This window comes from Vulpes vulpes, chromosome 15, assembly GCF_048418805.1.
Source record: "Vulpes vulpes isolate BD-2025 chromosome 15, VulVul3, whole genome shotgun sequence".
NCBI lineage: Eukaryota > Metazoa > Chordata > Mammalia > Carnivora > Canidae > Vulpes > Vulpes vulpes.
The window spans coordinates 80438720-80462685 of NC_132794.1; the positions used below are offsets into that span (position 1 = coordinate 80438720).

Here is a 23966-nt window from a genome sequence, read left to right on the forward strand (position 1 = left end):
CTGCTTGAGATGTTCTTAGGCCAGGCTTAAGTTTTTTTGCATCCTTTCTAAAAGGTAGGTACTAGAACTAAAACATCAAGGTGTGGTTGTCCCGAGCAGAAAAGACAACCCCACCATCCACCTGCCCAGGAGCCACACTAGTCTTCCTATAGAGTAGCCTAAATAGCATGCTTTGAGGTCACGAGGTCATTGGTTGACTCAAACTGAGCCTTTTGAAAACCTATTTAATAATATGAATTCTTCCAAAATTCCAAGTAGAGGGCAAGGCTGCAGAGGTCAGGTTGTGACCTTCTGAGAGGGAGAAGTTCAAAAGCAGTTCCTCTGGCAAATATTTGCCTGATTTGGTCTGTTACCACAAATCTTGCTTTGTTTATCTGGAGATCACATAGCCTTTCAAGTTTACATCTAACTGGCAGCTGCAGGCCCTGGCAACCACATAGCTGGGCAGATGTTAGAAATCTGAGCTGAGCTGCAGCAGCTGGAATGGCCAAGTGGGTTCCCCAGAGCCAAGGTCTGGGAAAGAAGTACACAAATGACTTTGGGAACACCATCTATCTAGAAGACGAGAAGCCCAGTCTCTGGTGAGTAGCCCTATTGTTGCCCACTGTGACTGGATCACAGCCACTGTTTATACAGGAAGGTCATGTCATTGACCACCTGCAGGACAGCAGGCCCCAGAGCTATTTTGCTGGCAAGTAGGTGGAGTTTTCAAGTCAGCATCACTATTGAGATATTTTGCAAACTTTCTAGCCAGAAAGCAATAGATCTGAGTTTCTGACCTATATTATTTTCTTCTCTTCTTTAAAGAAATTCCATATATATATATATATACATACATATATATATATATATATATATATAGTAAATCAAACCTAAAAGCAATACATTTCCTCGGTTCTTATTTGTCCAAAAGTCTTATTTCTCCTTCACTTTTGGAGGATAATTTTATAGGGCACAGAATTCTAGGTTGGTAAGGTTTTTCTCTCAATACTTCAAATAATTCACATCCTTTTCTTCTTGCTTGCATGGTTTCTGATGAAAAGTAAGGTACAATGTTATCTTTGTCCATCTGTAATAAGGTGATTTTTCCTCTGGCTTCTTTCAGGATTTTTTCTGTATTTGATTGTCCATAGTTTGAAAATGATATGTCTAGGTGTAGGATTTGGGTTTTTTTTTTTTTTGGAGGGAGGAGGGTGGTTTGGGGTTTTTGTTGTTATTATTGTTGTTTTAGGATTTATCCTTTCTGGTGTTCTATGAAATTCTTGGATCTGTGGTTTGGTAGCTGAGTTACTTTGGAGGAGATCTTATTTATTATTGTTTCAAATATTTCCTCCTTATTTCTCTTTCTTCTCTCATAATGCCATTATTCATATATTATACATTTTATAGATGTCCCACACCTTTGTTTTTTCCCACCAGTCTTTATTCTCTTTGATTTTGTTTGTTTTTTGTTTTGTTTTGGAGGGTTTTTTTGGGTTTTTTAATTGTTTGTGTTTGTGTTTTTGTTTTTGTTTTTTGAGGATTCTGCTCTATGTCCTCCAGCACAGAGATTCTTTCTTCAGCCATGTCCAATCTACTAATAAACCCATCAAAAACGTTCTTCATGTCCATTACAGCGTTTTTGACCTCTAATCTTTCCTTTTGGTTCTTAGGATTTCCACCTCTCTGCTTACATTGCCCATCTGTTCTTGCTAGCTACCTACTTTATCTACTAAAGCCCTTAGAAAACTAATCATGGTTGTTTTAAATTCCCACTCCAATAATTCCAACATCACTGTCATATTTGGTTCTAGTGTCATGGAGGGGAAGTATCCTATCGTCCTATGATTAGGTGTCTGCCTTTTAGTAAACCTATGCCTCTGGACTATGAACTTCACAATTGTTTCTTTTCTCCATGTTTTTACCCACTTAGGTGGGACAGGATGGCTAAAGTGGGCTGGAGTTAGGTATTTCTCTTCTCTAGGTCAGTTAGGTTTGATAATATCTCAGCAGGTCAGATCCTGGTTAACTAGTTTCCCCTGAGGTCAAGCATTGTCAAGAACAGAGTACTATGATTCCTTTTCCTCTTCTCCTGCCAGAAGCATGAGCAGATTTTTCTCTGATATTTATGGTGGGCACCTGGTCATTGTGGAAGCCCCATTATAAGTGGGTCCCCCTAGAATTTTTAACTCTCATACATGTTTGCTCTCAGCCTCTAGCAATTCAACTACTGTTCTGATTTTCCTACCCCACCACTGGTTCTCAGGCAGTTTCCTCTTGTGAGTCTTTGGTAAGCTGTGACTTCCTATATTTGCCTGTCTTTCCAATCTTAAAAGCTGTGGTTTGCCCTGTGTTCTTTCCCTCTCTTATAGATTCAAGAAGAGTTGCTGAATTTTTAGTCTATTCAGCACTTTTTCCCTCCATCTATTATTGATTTCAATGCATACCTTGAGGGGAAAACCACCAAGAGTTGGGCTTATTTTACGTGGTTCACTTCTCTCACGAATTTCTGCCACTTAATTCATAGCTATGTTGGTATCTCTTCAATGCCTTCAAAAGATGTTTATTTTGCATTATATCTGGATTTAAAAATTTTTCTTGGCAAAAGAGTCAGTCTACTTCAAGCTACTCTATTTTGGTCAGACTTAGAAATCCCTTTAATTTTATTTTATGAGAGACAGACTAACATACCTCGACAACTCTAGAATTAGAAAGATCTGTGATTCATTTCTGGCTCTACCACTTACTAATTTTGAGAACTTGAACCTGTTTACTTAACCTCTTAATGTTCAAATTTACAAAGTCCTATGACTGCTGGAGCTAACATTTTAATGGCAAGGGGGAAAAGAGTACTAAGAACAAATAAATTAATATATTACAAAATCTGATCAATGCAATAAAGAGATGACAATTATGCATCACTGGCATACAGATAGTATTTAATGATGTGGCAATAGACAGCATCCATTATAGAAACAGGTTAAAGAAGAGAAGAGATTCCAAAACACAGTTTTGAGAAACGACAGCAGCATGGTGGAATTAGGCAAAGAAAGAGAGCTGCAGATAGGTAGTAGGTGAAAAATCGTCAAGTTGCGGCGTCACAGAAGCTGGCAATGGAGGGTCTCAACAGAACAAATGGGTAGACAGCCCTGTCACATACTGCTATGATATAAAGTAAGATGAGGGCAAAATGCTACTTATCTGATTTGATGCTGTGAAAACTGTTGGAAGCTTCAACAAGAGCAGAGATTTTTGTAGACAAAACCAGATAGAGAGGAGTGGAAGAATGAATCAGTGGTAAAGAAAGGCAGATGTCCTATTGAGACAACTTTTGCAAAAGTTCAGCCTTGAAAAAGGGGCAGGTATGGTGGCTATGCTTACAAATTCTCAGCAGGGTGTTTCTCAAGATGCTCCCTCTCCATCTCATAAACCATAGAGATCCACAAACTCAGTGTTGGTTTCCTTTTCCTAAGCTTTTCCAATGAGTCTTTTGTTGTCTATTCATATGGCTTCTCTTTCTCCTTTCCTTTCTATCAGTGGTACAATTAATATTATCTGGTTTAGCGTTTACAGTTTTTAATGAAAGTTGAGTACTTTTTCTTTATTTAAAAAAATATTTCCGACTATGTTTACTTTAGATAAATTAGTTGGTAGTTAATATCTTCTATTTATTTACACTTTTCCAAACAGTGAAATAATCTGTCCTAAAATGATGTAGTCAAATTGCAGTTTCTATAGCAGATTCAGAAGATAGACTGCAGGTAAAGCAGCATGGTAGATTACAGAATCTACAGGATTCAGTAAAAATCCCAAATTCAAGTCCAACTCTGTCATCTGGGGTAATTTATTAATCTTACTTTTATAGATTTTATATAGAGAGAAACCTATATAGCTTATCCATATACAGATTATGTATAAATTATGAATTAATTTAATTAAATTATTTTACATATAAATCTATAATTTTAAGTATCTTTAATTCTTTTAATCTTTAATCATATATATTCATCTATGTGTATATGTATATATCATTTAATCCTTGATTATATATTCATCTTTGCATATATATCTATATCTATACATCTCTCCTTAGTGATCTATTGAGAATCCTTGATTAGATATTCAAATACTGGCCAACAATAAATTGTTCATTTCATTCTTCTTTCCCCACTGCCATCTCTTTAACCAGCAATACACCTTTTTAAAAAGATGTACCCTTCTTTCTTCCTTTTCCAAATTTCTCTTGTTCCTGAGGACCTGTCCCTATTGGCAATTCATCTTGCCTATCTGCTAGGCATCATTCAATGCAATGCAATCGATTTAAAAAAAATTATTTTGCAACTTCCTGGGTCACATATTAGGTCTTTTTTGACACTCATCTTTCATTTCATGGGCTGTTTATTGAGCCTGCTACTTCTTTATTGCTGCTGTTAAAATTATGTTAATAACCATTTTATAGAACCAGTCTTCCTCACACACTTAATTCTTACTTCTGTTACATGATTCCCATCCAACCTCTACCAAATCACTACATTTTCCTATTATCATATGCATCCCTTGCTGCTTGGTCTGCATTTTTTAGATTTAAAATATTCTGCCATCTTCAAAGTCCTGTCTTCGAGGCTGGCTATGTAACTCGTGAGGCCCAGAGCAAAATTAAAATAAGCTACTCTTGTTCAAGGAAACAGGAAAAGGAGTGGAGTTACAAATGTAAAACTATATAGGTTTCCTGTAATAACATCTTATTACAGATAAGATGCAAGGAGACAATAGTGATATTATTTAATCACAGTATAACATACATAAAAAGAACAGGGATGACGTCATGCTGTCCTAGGGCGAAGCCACAGCTGCTGCTGTTACAGCTGCTGCCACACTGTCGTGACTGCCAATCTGGACCCAGATCCCAATAATGACCATCCCTTCAAGATCCAGAAATGCTCAAGACTGCTGGACACACATGGAGCCCACTGTCCATGGTATCCGCAGGGCCTGACCCAAGATGCACCTGTTGCTGCCTTCTCTGATCACACACATGCTCCCACATCCCATCCGGCTTCAATTACAAAACACAAGTCCAAGGATGATGTTGTTAAGAATTTCAAAATGGCCACAGCAAAACAATAAACCAAGGGTGGGCACTTCTGATGAGGGGGCCCCAGATGGCTACCCCTGTTGTAGGCCCACAGATCCTCCAGTCCAGTCTGTCTGTGCCACTGCTGTGGGCTCTCATGGGTGCTGGGAGAATGTGGCTGTGGCATGTCTATGATGGACACACACTGGACTGGCATACCTTTCTTTCTTCCTTCCAAATTAGTTAAGAGTGGCTCAGGACCTGTGTTTTCAAGATTTACATGCCAGCATGGACTGTTGAGAAGCGCACACTTTGAGTTTATAATATTTGTTTCCTATACCTCAGTTTACATACATAAAATGAGATTTCATTTGGTTGTCAAAAAAGTGAGAGGTCATGAATGAAACATTATCTACCCTCAAGGACCTCCTAATTTCTCATTTAAATCCATACCTTTACAGGAGCTTATTTCTTCCAAGCTATCAAATGGAAAGCTTCACAGAGAAATCATCTTGATTTGAACCCAGATGGATGAAAACCAGTTTCTCAAGTGCACAAGGAGAGGAAAGAACATTTTCAGGCAGCCTGTATGTATGAGTACAGAAATGAAAGTTTAGTAAATTTCCCAAGAACTGTAATAGGAAATTTGGAGCAGGTGGCAGAGGGACAAGAAGAAAGCAATAGCAGATGGAATGACCAGGTCATAGGCCTTTGTAGCCTCATGAGGAATTTTAGACTGGATCTTGAGAGATCTTTAGAAAGACTTTTAAACAGATAAATTGCATGGGCAGTTAGTGTTGCTGAGCATTTTTTTTTCTATATACCTATCAGCTATTTGTATGCCTTCTTTGGAGAAATATCTATTCGAGTCCTTATCCCATTTCTTAATCAGGTTTCTTAATCAGGTTATTTGAGTTTGGGTTTTTTTGTTTTGTTTTGTTTTGTTTTGTTTTTTTGCTTTATCAGATATTTAGTTTATAAGAATTTTCTCTCACTCTGTGGGAAAAAAAGTCAGTCTGTTGATTGTTTGATGGGCAGAAGGTTTTTATTTTTACATATTCCCACTTGTTTGTTTTTATTTTTGCTGACTGTGCTTCTGGTGCTATATCCATGAAATCATTGAAATCTTTATGATTTAGTCAAAATCAAAGTCAAGACGCTTTTCTTCTATATGTTCTTCTGGAGTTTTGCAGTCTGGGTCTTTAAGTCTAATTTTGAGTTGATTTTGTGTACTGTGTAAGATAGGGTTAATTTCATTCTTTTGCATATGGATATCCAGTTTTCCCAACACCATTCGTTGAGCAAACTATTCTTTCTCCATTGTGTATTTTTGGTACCCTTGTCAAAGATCATTATTTCTGGGTTCTTATTCTGTCCCATTGATATATATGTCTGTCTTTATGCCAGTAGCATACTGTTTTAATTAGTGTAACTTTGTAATATATTTTGAAATCATGAAGTGTGATGCCTCCAGCTTTTTCTCCCCCTCAAGGTTGATTTAATTGTGTTCTTCTGTAGTTCTATATGAGTTATAGAATTGTTCTTTTACTATTTCTGTAAAAAAAATGCTGTAGGATTTTGATAGGAATTACAATGATTCTGTAAGATCACTTTGGATAGAATGGATGTTTTAACAATACTAAACATTCCAATCCATAAATATGGGATACCTTTCCATTTGTTTGTGTCTTCTTTAATTTTTTTGATTAATGTTTTTGTACTTTTCAGTATATAAGTCTTTTATCTCCATAATTAAGTTATTTCTAAGTGTTTTATTCTTTTGGGTGGTGTTGTAAATGGGATTGTTTTTGTAATTTCCTTTTCAGATAGTTCATTGTTAGTATATAGAAACATACTGACTTTGTATCCTGCAAAGGATACTTACTGAGTTTATTTCTTAGTTCTCAGTTTTGTTTTGTTTTTTGAGTCATTAAGTTTATATATATATATATATATGTATATATATATATAGAGAGAGTAAATATAAATATATATACATATAAATATATATGTATTTCTCTCTATATAGAGAGAGTAAATATATATATACATATAAATATATATATACATATATATACACATATATATGTATATATATATATTCAAGCCTCTTATTTCTTTTTTTTTCCTAATTGCTATGTCTAGGACTTCCATGACTATGTTGAATAGAAGTGATGAGAGTGGGCATCCTTGTCTTTTTCCTGATCTTAAAGGAAAAGTTTTCAGTTTTGACCACTGCAAATAATGCTAGCTTTGAGCTTTCCCTATATGGCCTTTACTATGTTGAAATGTTTTTCTTCTATTCATAGTTTGTTGAGTATTTTTGTCATGAAAATATGTTGAATTTAGTTAATCGCTTTTTCTGCATCCACTGCGATGATCACTTGATTTTTATCCTTTATTACATTAATGAGGCATATCACATTAGTTGATTTTCCTATGTTGACCATCCTTGCATCCCAGAGATTAATCCTGCTTGGTCATAGGGCATGATACTGTTAACATGCTGTACAACCCAGTTAGCTAGTATTTTGTTAAGGATTTTTTAGGTTGTTGGTTGGATTTTTGAGATTGATGAGGTTTTATAACCCTCATCAAGGATATTGGGCCATAGTTTTATTTTCTTGTGATGTCTTCATCTGACTTTGGTGTCTGGGTAATGCAGACCTCATAAAATGACTTTGGAAGTGTGCCTTCATCTTCAATTTTCTGGAATAGTTTGAGAAGGACTAAAGTTAATTATTCTTTCAATGTTTGGTAGAATTCACCAGTGAAGCCACCTGGTCTTGAGCTTTTCTTTGTTGAGAGGTTTTTGATTATTGGTTCAATCTCTATACTAGTTGCAGGTTTGTTCAGATTTTCTATTTCTTTATGATTTCATGTTAGTAGGTTGTATATTTCTAAGAATTTATCCATCTCTTCTAGGTTGTCCATTTTATTGCCTATATTCATTCAGAGTAGTCTTTTATGATCCTTTTTATTTCTGTGGCATAAGTTATAATGCCTCCTATTTCTTTTTTTAAGATTTTATTTACTTATTAGAGAGATACTGTGAACAATAAGGGAGCCAAGGGGGAGAAGGAGGGAAAGGGAAAGAATCCCAAGCAGACTCCATGCTGAGCATGGAGCCTAACACAGGGCTTGATCCCAAAACCCTGAGATCATGACCTGAGCTGAAACTGAGAGTCAGACACTTAACTGACTGAGCCACCCAGGCACCCCTCATAATGCCTCCTGTTTCATTTCTGACTGAGTATTCTCTGTTTTTTTCTTAGTCTGGTTAAGCATTTATTAGTTTTATCTTTCTAAAAAAAAAGAAACAGCTCTTAGTTTTGTTGAGACTTTTTGGTTGCTTTGTTATAACTTCAGATTATCAATTTTTAACACATATATCAATTTAACACATATATCAATTTTTCCAATATCAGCATTGGATTCCTCCTGGCCCTGGATACTCTATGCTTCCAAATGTGTCCCCCCATGCTCACTTCAGCAGCACATATACCAAATGTTTCCCCCTCCTCCTTCTTAAAGTAACCAGTACTTTGGAGTCAAACTTAGGGACAAAGCTGTAGACTGAACAGGAGGCCCATCAAATTTGCCAAGGCCCATTGGAGTGATTCTCTCTGAAACCTCAATTCTAGCAAGATAAAGACTACCTATGATAATTAGGCTCCTTCTGGTCCCCCAGCTGGCTCTCTATTCTGTAGGCAGCTCCACCAAACTGGGAGTTTGTAAGGAAAGTGGTAGAATCTCCCAAGGGTCTATGTTTGGTCTTCAGTGGCCACTTTTTCACTATAAATTCCCAGGATTTGAGGTGTTCTCTGTGGTCCCTGCCTGACTATATACCAGACCTTCCAGTGTGAGTAATCAGCTGGAAGATCTGCTTCTGCCTGAGGTGCAGATTCCTTGGACTAATAATCATGTGCAGCAGCTTCTAGATTCCAGTAAGAAAGTCAATTGCCTCTCAGTCTGCCAGATGGGAAGCAGGAGGAATCATTCTATAATCATTTACTGAAGGGCGTGAAAAAAGAGGATGTGCTTTGGCATTGTACTAACTTTTTAATTATGACTCTGGCAAAACTTTTAGCTTCTTTAAAACATGGATTTTGTTTTGTTTTGTTTTTTTTCATTTGCAAGATGTGAATAATAATATTTTTCTTCTGGCATCATATAAAGATTAAGTATAATGCATATAGGAATTCTTAGCAGAGAGCCTGGCACATGGGTGAGATAAATGGCAGCTGCTCTTTTTATGCAAAGAAATAAACGAATGATTAACAAGGAATGTTAAGAATCACATTGTCTAGTCTTCACACTATTTTTTCTTCATGCAAGGACACTGACTGAATCCTCTAATCTCTATAGATTCTAATTGCAAAAAATATTTTTTTTGTTTTCTTCTTATCATGTATATTGAATTCTGTTTTTTGTTTTTGTTTTTGTTTTGTTTTGTTTTTGCAATAGAAAGCTCCAACTCAATAGCCTGAATCACATTGGTTTCTCAATTTAAGCATAACTGGGCAGACCTGTAGAAATCATTTTGTATATTTCCCATTCACGGAGAATGGGAATATGATAACTTGGAGCAAGGATGATGACCCCGTATTGCAGGGAGAGGTGATTTTGATTACAATATGTGGACTCTCAATAGATTGACCTGTAATACATGAACTAAAAAGACAATAATTAAAAAAAAAAGGAGAGCTATTTTACTAAAAAAAAAAAAAAAAAAAAAAGAAAGAAAAAAGGTGAAGGGCACCTGGGTGGCTCAGTCAGTTAAGCATCCAACTCTTGATTTTGACTCAGGTCCTGATCTTGGAGTCCTGGGATGGAGCCTCACAACAGGCTCCACACTAAGTAGGGAGTCTGCTGGAGATCCTCTTTCTCCCTTTCTCTTTGCCCCTCCACCTCCACCATGTTTTCCCTTGCTCTCGCATTCTCTCTCTCTCTAAAATAAAGAAATAAATCTTTTAAAAAAATGTGAGAATTGGAGGTTGAGGGCAAACCCTCCCTGGGGTCCAACGTAATACAGTGTTGCAGGAGTAGTGGTCAGAAGTACTCTTGCCAAATGAGATGTTTTGGGGGCATACTGGAACATCAGAAAAAGTATGAAAGAATTTGAAGTAGAAAATAGATAACTCACTGCCCTATACAATGAACACTTCCGAAGTATCCCTGCTTATCACTGCCTTTGAGCTGTTTTACAGCCCTATAAATTGTGGAAAAAAGATAATGATGCAAATGACTCTTGTCTATAGAACTACAAACTAATTGTGTTCAATGAAATGTAACTATTGCCCTGTGGATATGCCATTTTTGCAAATAAGTTAATTTTAACAGGTTTTCTCTGCTTATGCATGCATGATACTTTGAATTCACCTGTGAACCAATTAAAAGAAACATCTTACTCATCACATTATTATTAGGGCAACATTATTATAATAAATTATTATACTACATTATCAATGAGTAAAGTATAACACTTGGCAAGTGTTACCTTTATACCTGCATGAGACATTTGGTTATATCCTTTTGAAAAAAATAATCTTTTAACAGTTTGGGATATCATCTGAAATGCTCAGTGAACTCACCTGCAGATGCAGGTTAAATGTGTTACCAGGAAAGTACATAGCATATAAGTTATTTCCCATTTGTGGCAGCAATGAATAAGAATTTTGCCTGACCAGGATGCCTGGGTGGCTCAGTGATTGAGTGTCTGCCTTCAGCTCAGGACATGATCCCCAGGTCCTGGGATCAAGTCCTGCATCAGGCTCCCCCTGGGGAACCTGCTTCTCCCTTTGCATATGTCTCTGCCTCTCTCTGTGTGTCTCTCATGAATAAATAAATAAAATCCTAAAAAAAAAAAATTGCCTGACCATCTGGTCATCTCCCTAAATAGATTAATGGATAAAGATCTACTTTGTGTTGACACAGAATCTGGTTTTAGGCTTTTGTTTGTCATTATGCTTATTTTGACTCAATCAAGAATGGCATGTACAGCTCATTGAGATATAGTAGAAATAGTAGATATAGTAGAAATCAATTGTAACTCTAGGAGAGTTATGGGATCAGAAGGTCCCATCCAAGGATAAAGGGTCTGTGAGGTTTCCAATAGAGGCTGAGATTCAAAGGTGAACTAGGTGTGGGTAGATGAAGGACCATGTCCTCGGTAGAGGAAGCAGTGTGTGAGAAGAGGAGTCAGGGGCTCTGTGTCGTGCCAACTTAGCCATTTTTTTGTCATAATCATGACTGAGCATAGTATGCTCTGTCACAGATGCACTTAATGAAATGAAAATCAATTAAGGACCATCTACATGATTATGGCCATGTAAATACTGTTTCTAGCAGAATGCATAGGTTTTAGGGTGAAGGTCTCAATCCCTGGGCCACTATAAAGAAAATATCTCTATAGAAGGGCCTGAAATTGGAAGGAGAGGTCTATCTGTCTCCAAATTTACCAAATTATTTTGCCTTCCAATCCTCCAGGACATGCTGGCAAGTGGTTCAAAAGTAAATACAGCCGAACATTTCTTTTTTAGCAATGCTAGATATTTTCTGTCCCAGAGTGCACACCACCACAGTCCTGAGCCCTATGCCCAACATCTCCTAGAGCAGACATCTGGCTAGGATGACTCAGGGAACCCCAAAAGGAGATGTTCACAGCCAGGAGCCTGTGACCCTGGGCACCCCTTGGAGTATCCCAGCAGTAAGAGGAGAAACCTCTCCTGGTGACATGGGCATGTGCTTGTGGTATGGGAAAGATTGGAGAGTGTAAAGTTAAAGACTCCAGCCTCTCCTCTCCTGAGTGACAATGGACTTCCTTCTCTGGCCACTGTGGACCTCAAATGGCTTTTCTTATCCTTTTAGGACACAGACACACACACTAGTGGTGTTCTTTCCCTTCTACTCACTCTCTGTCTCTCTAAGCCAGCCCATGCTGGTTCTCATGCTTTGTGGAACATTTAAAAGTCTGGGCACTTTCACTTCCTGCCTTCTCTGGCTCCCTCCTCCATTTGCCCCACTGAGAGGGGAAAGGAGGCAGCAAACTCATTCTCTTCTTTACACTGATTTTCTTTAGTGATGCATGACTGCAAGAAAAGCAGAGGGAGGATTCAGACACCTACACAGATCATTCAGGTCTGAAACCCTTAGTTTGTTTCTGTTGGGAAAGCACAAGCATGTGATTGCTCAAGCTCCTATTTCATGTTGCCTGATTTCAATACAGAAAAATCTAGAGCTGTAAAGGTTATACAAGATTACCTGTTCAACCACCCCAATTCCCATGTTATAGATGAAGAGATTAAATTGAGACCAGGGAGGATAAAGGACCCCCCCTTCCACCCTATTATGGGCTGAACTGTGTCCCTCTCCCAAAATTTGTATGTTGAAGCCCTAACCCCCACCCAGCACTTCAGAATGCAACTTAATTTGGAGATAGGGTTCTTTTGTAGCAGTGATTAAGTGAAAATGAGATCAGTAGAGTGGGCCCTAATCCAGAATAGCTGGTATCCTCATAAAAAGGGGAAATTTGTGCACATCACAGAAGGAAGTCCATGTTCAGACACAGGCAGAAGGCAGCCTACTACAAACAAGATAGAGGCCTCAGAAGAAAGCAAACCTGCTGACACCTAGATCTCAGACTTCTGACCCTACGGGACCATGAGAAAATACATTTCTGCTGTGTAAACCACCCAGTCTGTGCCATAAGTCAGACGAAGAAAGATAAATACTGTATGATCTCACTTATATATGGAATCTAAAAAAGCTGAAGTCAAAAACAGACTAGAATGGTGGCTACTAGGGGATGGGGCTAGTTGGGGAATTGGACAGATGTTCAGGGTTACAAACTTGCAACTAGTGAATAATGAAGTTCTGGAGATCCAATGCACAACATAGTGATTATACACTACAATGCTGTCTTATGAACTTCAAAATTCCTAAGAGGGGCAGCCCGGGTGGCTCAGCGGTTTAGCGCTGCCTTCAGCCCAGGGCATGATCCTGGAGACCCAGGATCGAGTCCCATGTCAGGTACCCTGCATGGAGCCTGCTTCTCCTTCTGCCTGTGTCTCTGCCTCTCTCTCTCTCTCTCTCTCTCTCTCTCAAATAAATAAATTTTAAAAAATTAAAAAAAATTGCTAAGAGATAAGACTTAATTGTTCTTACTACAAAAAATGATTATTATGGGATATGATAGTGGTATTAGCTAACTCTATAGTGGTAATCATATTGTGATTTGTAAATATATCAAATCAACACATTGTATATCTTAAACTTACAAATATTGTGTGTCAATTATATCTCAATTAAAATAATACATCTGAAGAGCAGTTGTGATCTCATGCATATGAAAGCAGTCCTGTATGAAAGGCACAGAAACCTTATAAAAAGTATAAGGAAGCAGCAGTTTCCCTGTTGATAAGAGTTCAACAAATAAAATCCACATGTTATTCACATTTGTTTGGCTCAGTAAACCATTAGCTCCCTATAGCTGAGATATAAGAATAATTGGGTAGTGACATTATTTCATGTGGGGCATGTTCCATGTTCTTAAGCTAAGAAGTGACTATGGGAAAGATCTAGAAGGAGGTATTAAAAGTGTTTGGGTAGCTTGGAAGATAATGGAAGAGGCAGCGTATAGAAGCCCATTCACAGCAAGATTACAAAAACAGGAGGGCTTTATTACTTTTCAATTATGTGATAACGTTCCTATAAAAGTAATTTATGGACAGACCCCAGGCAAAGCTGGGAAGCTGAACTTGTGGGTTTTAGAGAAGAACCCATAAGCTCCAGGCAGGAATTGTGTTGAGTTTGTGTTTCATGGTTGAGGTCACTGCTCTCAGATTTCAAAATTGCTATGCAGTGGACAGCAACAAAGCCAGTTACAAACCCAATGAATCAGGAAGGAATCTAGAGAATTTCCACATCCCCAAGTTCCAAACTGTGCAGAAGCAGGTGATTTCCTATGAGTTTTATGTTCATTTCTATGAGTTTTGTGACAATGTCAGGGAGGGTCACTGGACCCTGATGCACAAGGACCCCCAGGGACTAGGACCAGGAAGATTCAGCAGGTTGGTGTTTGCTTTTACTCACAGAAATAAGTGGAGCTTGGGAGTACTTTTGCAAATGAGATGAAGTACAAAGTGCAAACCTCATTTTTTACCTTATTAAGGGAACACTGTGATTCTAAATTAGTACTAGATGGGAACTGGGAACTTGTGGCCAATGTAAAAGAATCAAATCTAGTCTGGGGTAGAAAAGGAAGGCCTCTTAAGTCAGTAACCTAAAAGTCTAAATAGACTCAGGAGTGTGGGGAAGAGTATTCCAGGCATAAGAACTGCATGTTCAAAGGCCCTGGGGCAGGAAGGAGTTTGGTGAGTTCCAGGAGAAGAAAGAAGGCTATTGTGGCTAAAGCCATAAGTGAGAGCATTAAGATAGAAAATAGAGCTGAAATACTGGGCCAGAGACTCATGATTCAGGGCCTTGTAGGCCATGCTAAGAACTAAAAGAAAATTCTCTGCCATGATATGGGCATGTCACCAAGAGCAATGCAAATGAAATGTCTCTTCAGAGGCCACAAAATACTGGAAAAGTTCTGCCCAGGCTTAAGGACAAAGCCTTTGGAAATGGAAGATCCTTCCCTTTGGGATCCAAGGTCTTTCCCATCAGTGAGATATAGTCATATGGAAATGGAAACAGTGGACTTCAGTATGCCAACTGGTTGGAAGAGCTTCTGGAACATTTCCAATCACCTACTCACCACCATTTAGTTTACATTCCAAAGGGAGTATTTTCTTCAAATTTTCCCTTCCTTCTTTTATTCCCCTTCTATTCCTCTCTCCCTTCTGCCTTCTGTCCCAATCTCTCCTTTTCTTCCTTCCTTCAATTTTTAACACCTTTATTGAGGCATGATTCCCACACAATAAACTGCATACATGGATCTACACACACACTCATGAAGCCATCACTGCAGTCAATGTAACCATCACCCCCCAAATGTGTCCTTGTGCACATTTGTAATACATCCTCCTAATAAGCCCCATACCAGGACAATCCAACTGATATTATTTTCATCACTAATAATTACTTTATATTTTCAGGAGTTTTAATAAATGGAATACTATGTCTCCTTTTTTGGTCTGGCTTCTTTCCCTCAGTGTAATTATTTTGAGACTCATCCACATTGCATATAAGAATACTCTATCCTTTTTATTACTGAATAATCTTAATGTATGCAGTACTACAATTGCTTATCCATCGAGCTGTTGATGGACATTAGGAGTGCTTTCAGATTTTGGCTATTACAGATAAAGCTGTGTGAACACTCATATACAAGTCTTCATGTGACATATGCTTTCATTTCTTTGGTGAAAATACCCAGGAATGAAATGGCTAGATCATTTGGTAGATATATGTTTAACTTTATATGAAACAGACATATTGTTTTCCAAACTGGCTATATCACTCCATATCCCCATCCACCATCCTCTCCCCAAGTAATGGATGATAATTCCAGTTTCTCCCCATCCTTACCAGCACATGGTAGGGTCATTTCTTTTATATGAACCATTCTAACAGATGTGAAGTGACATCTCATTGTGATTTTAATTTACACTTTCCAAATGACTAATGTTGAACATCTTTTCATGTGTTATTTGCTCTTTGGTGAAGTATCTGTTCAAATCTTTTAACTGTTTTTACTGGATTGTTTGTTTTCTTATTATTAGCTTTTAAGAGCACATTCTATACTGGATGTAAGTCCTTTATCAAATATTTGCTCTTCAGGTATTTTCAACCAGTAATTGTTTAGGTTTTTATTCACATGGTGTCTTTCAAAGAAGTGTTTTTATTATTTATGAAGTCAATTCATCATTTTTTTAAAAAATAGACTATGCTCTTGGTGTTGTTACCAACAACAACCAAGATTTAATAGATTTAAATCTATTACCAAATCTCTGTTACCAAAGATTTAATAGAAATCTTTGCCTAACATAAGCTCACAGATATTTTCTCCTATTTTTTCATATAGAAGTTTTATCATTTTAGACTTTACATTTAGATCTACTATCTGCTTTGAGTTAGTTTTTGCATCTGGATCAAAGTTCACCATTTTTGCATTCAGAAATCCAATTGCTCCAGCACTAGTTCTTTGAAAGACTCTTTTCTCCACTGAATTGCCTCTGCACTTTTGTCAAAAAGTACTTGTCCTACATGTGCGCCAGTCTATTTCTGGACTCTGTTTTGTCGCATTGGTGAACTTTTTTTTACTAATTTTGTGGCAATATCACACTGTTTTGATTACCATGGCTTTATAATGTCTTAAAATAAGTTTGTGTTAGCCCTCTAACGTTGCTCTTCTTTTTCAGTGGTATTTTGGCAAATCTAGATCTTTTATATTTCCATAGGAATTTTTAGTACCAGCTCGTAAATTTTTACAAGCAAGCAAGCCTGTCAGGATTTTGATTAGGATTATATTAAATCTATAGATCGATTTGGGGAGAATTGACTCCATAACAGTATTGAACCTTCTGATCCATGAACAAGGTACACCTCTCCATTTATTTGGGGCTTTTAAAATTTCATTCAACAATATTTCCTAATTTTCAATGTACAGATTTTTCATATCTTTTCAGATTTATCAGTAAGTAGTTAATATTTTTTATGTTATTACAGTGTTATTTTTTAAATTTTTACTATTTTATTGTGCATTGCTAGTATATAGAAACAATGTGATTTCTTAATATTACAACCTATAAATTGCTTAACTCAAATACTAGTACTAGCACCTTTTTTTTTATTATTCCATTTGTACCTAGGCAGACAATAAACCATTTTGTTTCTTCTTCCTTTCCAATCTGGATGCACTGGCTTGAAGAAGCCTTCATGACAAGATTGAAAAGAAGATATGGGATTGGACTCCTTGTCTTTTTTCATGATCTTAAGCAGGAAAAAATTCAATTTTTCATTAACCAGTTTAGTTATTTTGTAGATGTTCTCTATCGGGTTGAGGAAAGTCCTCTTTTGCTGAAAGTTTGTCAGCAACTGATGTTAAATTTTGTCCAAAAGTTTTTGCATTGATTTAAATGATCATCTGGCTTTTCCTTTTTAGTTTATTGGTATAGTAAATTTTACTAATAGATTTTCAAATGTTAAACCAACACCACATTCTTGAGGTAAAACTCACTTGGCCATGATGTATCATCCTTTTAATATATTATCAGACTTGATTTGCTAAGTTTCATTTAATTTTGTTCAAGTCCTTACATCTTGCTTCAGGAGAGATATTGGTCTATAGTTAGGAAATGTTCCCTCCTCTTCAGTTTTCTGGAAGTATTTGTATAGAAGGAGTATTATTTTTTCTTTGGTATATTTCTCCAGGGAAGCTACCTGGAAGTAGAGGGTATTTTGTAGGAAGATTTTTCATTACAAATTCAGTTTCTTTAATAGATACAGAGGTCTGCATATTATTCATTTCTTCTTGAGAGTGGTTTGGCAGTTAGTTCACTATCATGCTTTATGAGAATTTGAATGTAGGGAACCATAGATGAATAAAAAACAAAGGAATTTAGGCCAAAGTGACAGACTGTCCCGAAATGGCAAAATAAAATCCCCTAGATACAGATGTTTTCTGAACTTGAAAAGTTGGTGCCTACTGAGGGGATCTTAGGGGCTCTGCTGGCATCAGAGTTGGAAGGATTTGAGGGGCCCCTTGCCACAGGACCCTATTCTATTACTTAGGAACCCTGCACCCATCAGCAGACAGGCCTTCAAGATGCATCTAAATTATTGGGAATTCTCATCTGGCATGCAGGCCACAAAGATCTTGTGAGAATAGACACCATATCAAGTTGTTGAGTCTTTTTGAGAATGTCAGGTCTCTCCCCGCTTTACACAAACCCTCTTTTTCTGAGGAATCAATGTCCTTGAGTTTGCCACTTTCCTGCTAAGTTTTCCTTCCAAGACAAGGCCTCTGATTGTTGATGAGTAATACAGGTAGAGAGATGCCCCAAATAAGACAAGTAATGTTTTTTTTGCCTCTGGCCCTAAGGTACCCTGCTTTCATGACACCAAGATGAAGTGGAGTGGGCAGTACGAATGAGAGGTGTGTGTGTGTGTGTGTGTGTGTGTGTGTGTGTGTGTGTGTGTAAACGCGCGCGTGCATGAGCATGTGAGAGGTCGGAGGTATGCTTGTGTGTGTACACATGTGCATGGGTGTGTTGGATTTGTGCGTGAGATGGTTCTCTTATAATTCAAAGAGTTAACAAATAGCCAATGGCTTCAGCCTGTCTCTAGACGTGAGGTTCCTTGGTCGGAGGTTCTCATAAGGGAGGGAGGCTTCCTGGCCAAAGCTTCTCTTGGACTCTGGTTCCATCTATAACCTTGAGCTTCACAATGGCCAAAATTGTCATTGTTTGAAGGAAAAATTTTATAATGGGTTTCTGAAATGGTTACAACCAGCTTTTTATTATTAAAGAAACCAAAGCCAACAGTTTCCCTTTATAATGTGTGTGGAGAAGAAAAACTTTTAAAAACAGCTTCTCACTATGCTATCGTTTCAAAATGAGGTCCATTCTGTGCTGGTCCCCACCCTGAGGAGAATTGGAAGAATCTCAGCAGGGTGGTGTCTTTCCCCTGCAGCTCTGCCCTGCAGGGTCACGGGTCACCCTCATCACCCTGGGCTCTGCCACAGCTCACAAGGAGTGAATGTCCCACTGGGCTCTCTTTAAAAGACAAAAGCCATAGACCTGGAGCCAGGGCTTGAAATGGGAAGCTAATGTAATCCTTGGAAGAGACTGGGGATTGCCAGCTGGGTTTTCAGACACTTTTCCTGTCTTGCAACACACATTCCTAGTTAGGCCAGAATCACTGTCCTCTAAATTCTCTGAAAGTGCCTCTTCCCATGGGCAGAAAGAGAAGACAGCATGTGCACTGAGGTTTCTCTCTGTTTGTCATGAGTCACCAACAGTGAATATTGATCCTAAGTGCCCTGTCAGCTTGATGTGCAACTAGTCTCACACAAGAATCAGACCAACATTAACAAAAATACATAGGTGAAGATTTCAAAGCTAGAGTCCCTTACAGAACTATGTCCAAAATGTTCTTTCTCTCCATGCCGCCCCCCTCCACCCACAAATAAATAACACCTCAAATGAAGGATAAATTCAGTAGGGATTGAAAATGGAAGGCTCTTTCTCTCACCATTCGGATGCTCCCTTCCTCATTTCTATGTGAATCAAGGGTCTTCATCTCACTCATCATTACATTTCGTGCACACACAGTAGAGACTAGGCACAGGTCAAATATACAGTAATTATTTTTTTCTGTTTTACATTTTGAGACAACTCAAACACAGTGAATAATAGATTAATTGAAGTCACTACATTCATGATGGAAGAGAAACATGCTAGAAAAAATCCTCTTATTTTCTCCCCCAAGCATTTGCTTGGGTACCAGAATTTCTCCACATAGCACCAGCTTCAACACTTTCATGTTGGCCTCCTTCCTGTGCCATAGTCTCCTCTTTTGTAAAGTAGAAATTTCCTCTCCCCTGTAAATGTGGAGAGAAGCATGAAAAACAGACATGTGACAATGCTGGATTCACTCGGCATAAGCTTGGCAGAGAGGAAGATCCTAAGGAGAATCTTTGGGCTTTCCCATTCCCATCCCACCACTCCTGTCTTTGTGAAGCTGCACTTTGGCTTCTCTCTGGGCTCCTGCATCCTTTATCCTTGCTCCCTTTCTTCCTTCTCTCCCTCCCTCCCTTCCTTCCCTCCTGGCTTTCTTTCCCCATCCATCTGATAGACAACAGCTTTACTGTGCTAATAATTCCTAGCTCCACCATGCCAAAGTCATGCACCAAGCTCCCTATAGAGTCCCTCTTCCCTCCCCTTGTTACATGACATTCAAACTTTTCAACTTGGCATTTGAGTCCTTCTACTATGTGGTTTCAGTGACAGAGCAGATGAGGAAGTCACTTATAAAGGGGCAGGGGGGTGGACAGTAGCCTGTAGAAGAAAAGTTCCATAAGAGTTAGGTGGCAAATCACAGCATGTCAAATCACAGCATGTTCTACTTTACCCCGTGCTGCCTGGGCATCAGTGATCCTAGCTTCCCCCATTTTTGACTGCCTGGCCCTTCAAGGCTCATGAGATTTTCCCCAAAATCCCTGGACTAAATCTCTCTTTACTCATGCCTTCCTACCTCATGGAAGTCCTACCAGCATTCAAGCTGCCTCCTTTGTGCAGGTTTTCCTGACCCTCCTCCTTGTAGATCTGGGCTTCCCCCCCCCCCCCCCCCCCCCCCCCCCCCCCCCCCCCCCGAGCCACAGTGTTCTTTTTGTTCCAATTCAAGCCACATGGTGTCAACCATCTCTGGGATGTGGGACTAGAAAGGATTAAGACCCAGAGGAGCAGACAGTGAAGCTGCAGAGATAGGTAGTGCTGTGGGACTGGCTGAAGGGTGATGTTCTTTACAGCTCTGACCACTACATCGTTTCCCCTCTTACCTACTGTCATACAGACGGCAATTGGAATGGCTGATGAATCCACATGGGCATGGGATAAATGCAGTGTATTTCATAGTAGCCAAAACTATTTGAAGAATTGCTTTTGTGAAGCTTCCAACTAGTACCAAGGGCATCAGATCTGCCCTCACAGACCATGGAGAGGTAGTATACTGCTCAGGGCAACTCTGAGCCAGGCTGCCCAGGCTCAACCCCGAGTTGTCCCCACAAGTAGCTGGTGATCTGGGCAGGGTGCCTACCCTTCCCATGCCTCCATCTGTTCATCCATAAAATTACAATAATGTGTACCCCATTGGTTTGTTGTGAGAATGAAGTAATTATGTAAATACTCTGAGTAGTAACTACTACAAAGGAAGCACTCTCCAAGTACCAATGACCACTCTGTAGTAGATCAGATCCAGAGCCACTACTGTCCAACAGAGAGAGCCACACTGATCCCTTTGAATCCTAATCTGAGAATTTTCCTCATGTTCTAGGAAATTTGATCAAACGCAAGTGCAGCCACATTGAGCAACAGAGCCCCCTATAAATAATTTTGCTTTGACTTTCTGCAAAACACATTCTGCAGTGCCAACCAAGTTCACAAAAACAATTGCTTGAGGAGTCTGTTTTCCTAACTTCTAAATAATAGCTCTGCATTGCCTTGAGGAATGTTATTTACATTTGCAAATTTAAGGTTTGTAAAAGAATTTGCCATAATAGAATTTGAAAACTCAGCAAGTTTTAGTTTTGTGACCGGGTTTTTCAAGTCTTGCATTTCCTTCACTTTCATACAAAGCTAACTCTCATATCCCAAATGTTGCAACCAACTCTCAGTGCAGAACCAAACTTTATAATAGTTAGACCTTTGTTTAAAATCTAGCTCTGCCCTTGGGGAAATCACATGCATTCTCTGCATCTTGGTGCCTTCAACTCAAGTGGGAAAAATGGAACTCTTTATGATTTTTATGAATCCTAACACAGAAAATGTACATGCTATACTTGTTTTTAGATAAAAGGCTCAACAAATAATAGTAAATACTGGTTTGGGGACTGATGTTTGCTATGTGCTACACAATTTACTTATGTCCATAGGTTTTTCCTCAAGAGATTCTGAACTTCTCAGTACAAGAACCTGAAGAAACAGAAATTTAGGCAGATGGCCAGGTGGAGAATGACGGAGGGTTTAAAATAGGCAGAAGAAGTAGACACTATACAAAGAGAGGAACAAAAGGCATCAAATTCAATGGAATAGAATACTGAGACAAAAACTAAGAAAGTCTCTTAGAATTGTTACACATGATTTTAGCAACATCGTGTTGGCCTAAAGGCAAACTGGCCTAAAGTAAGTTGGCTGACGTTCATATTGGAAACCCCAAGATGATGTGGTTTAAGGACACCTGAGTCAAATGCAAACATGGAACTCCTGGGTTACTTTGGACATGTCCTGGTGGGTAGTTTTATAAACTTTGATTTACCTTGGAGCAGAAACTCTAATGTCCACCGGTATGATTAGATTTTAGCTTGTTGTTCCTACTCTGTAGAACTTTAAGTAGTAAAAAAAAATGGAACAGATAATGCCCAACAGTAGATTATCTGGAACAGTTTCTCAGACATGTATTAACAACTTATATGATGGAATTTATATAGAAAAGATATTTAAGGACATATTCCAACTTTGGGCTGAGTGGTTGTTCAAAGGCAAATGGGGCTGTGGAGGGTTTTGTTGTTCTTCTTTGGCGTTTCTGTATTTGTAAATTTTTTAATGAACTTGATTTCCTTTCATAATAGAAAGAAAGACTAAAGGTAAGAGAAAAAGATCTGGGACATTTGGAGGTGTTGAAAGAATATTTTCTGGAAAGAATATTTTAATTCATTTTAAGCTAGTGTGATATGGGCTTGTAGGGGAAAATTCTAGAATTCGGGGCCAGGGAATTGAGGGGAATGACCTAAAGAATAAGGAGAGGTGGACAATGTGTGGGTCTGGAAAAGACATGCCAGGACCTCTGATAAGCTCATATCTCCCTCCATCCCTTCATCTTCCATCCTGTGGTAAAAATCACTATCACTGCTGAATATTCAAAGATTAGGCTTTACATTATAATGCAATCTTCTGTGCATGCCTTTTCACCTGAATGGGGAAAATGTCTGCAAGTACCCCAGAGGGATGCTTACTTCTCTTTCTGTGCCTGCCCAGTGCAAAGATAAGGGAAAGACACTTTGCAGTGTTTGTAGTTTTGTTGTTGTTGTCATCAGTTTGCCAGGAATAGCACACAGCTAGTAGTTCCCCCCATAAGAACCTTCCACAGGGAAGCACACAAACAAGGATCTGAAGCTATGCAAATGTCACCCAATGAAGCGAGAGGCAGGAGAATTGGTTGCTGTGTGTACATTTAGTACACGATGCGTGGCTTAGAGCCCTCATGGCAAAACTACCATGTATGATGTATAAACAAAGACATCACACTCTCAATTTGTTGCTTGCTACATTATGTTTTTTCCACTCAGCTGAAATGTGGTAATTAGTCACTGGTTTTGGTTTAGATTACTGCATTTTTCTTTTCTTTTCTTTTTTTTTAAGTGTGAGACTCAAGCTCTTAAAGACAAATGAAGACATTCCTTCTGTCGAATGCGTACAAGAGTTATAGCTTCTTGATTAAATTCATTTATTTTTTAATTCCACATGACTCTGAACTTTTCAATGGGGCAATGCTATAATTTTCGAATTACCAAATTGCAAACTGTCGCTGAATGAAGCATGTTTTTGAACTTGTAGCTCAGATGGATTTGGCAATATTGGTATTTTGCTGTCTCAAGTTTCCGAGCCCTTTGGCTAAGGCATCTGTGCCCTCCATGTGTTCCTCGTTAGAACACTGTCTTTCATTTAGGGAGAAGTTTCAGTGCCTTTGGATGGAACTAAGAAATGCTTTTTCTCCGGCAGCACAAGTGTACCTTGCCAGAGCCATCCAAGAAAGGCAAGGAGGGTCAGGCTGCCTGAAAGACTGGCAAAGTCCACTTCATGGGATAGGACATCTGGAGTTTGACAAGACACTCATTCAAATGACTCAATCGGACAAACTTTTGGAAATAGAACCAATTGTGCTACAAGCATCAGTTACATGCCATGGCACATGAGTCATTAGAGACCACTCGCTCGTAGAGGAAATTTTGGAACCCAGAGATTCCTGAAAATTTGAAAAAAAAAAAAAAAAAAAAAAAAGCCTGCTTCTCTTAGCTCACTGGAATCACTGTTGTGGTGCCAGCCAAGTATCATTGGGACTTAAGTACATATCGTCCGATTGGTTAATAGGTTCATAACAGCAGTTCTGAAATTGGACTACGTCAGACTCATCAGGCAGACTCGAATTACTGAGATTCATGGTCTCCCTAGCTCTGTGCTACCAGGTATCT

At 38.6% G+C, this 23966-nt stretch overlaps 1 long non-coding RNA gene across 6 annotated transcripts in view; it reads left to right on the forward strand.

Moving 5' to 3' along the window:
* The first annotated feature begins 413 nt into the window (after window positions 1-413).
* Window positions 414-23966, forward strand: part of LOC112917516 (uncharacterized) — a 45640-nt gene continuing 22087 nt past the window's right edge. For 5 of the 6 annotated variants that reach the window (XR_011997483.1, XR_011997482.1, XR_011997484.1 and 2 more), the window contains exon 1: window positions 414-581. This is a non-coding gene — a long non-coding RNA (uncharacterized lncRNA). The remainder of the gene's footprint in view (window positions 582-23966) is intronic. The other variant, XR_011997486.1, reaches the window with a different exon arrangement.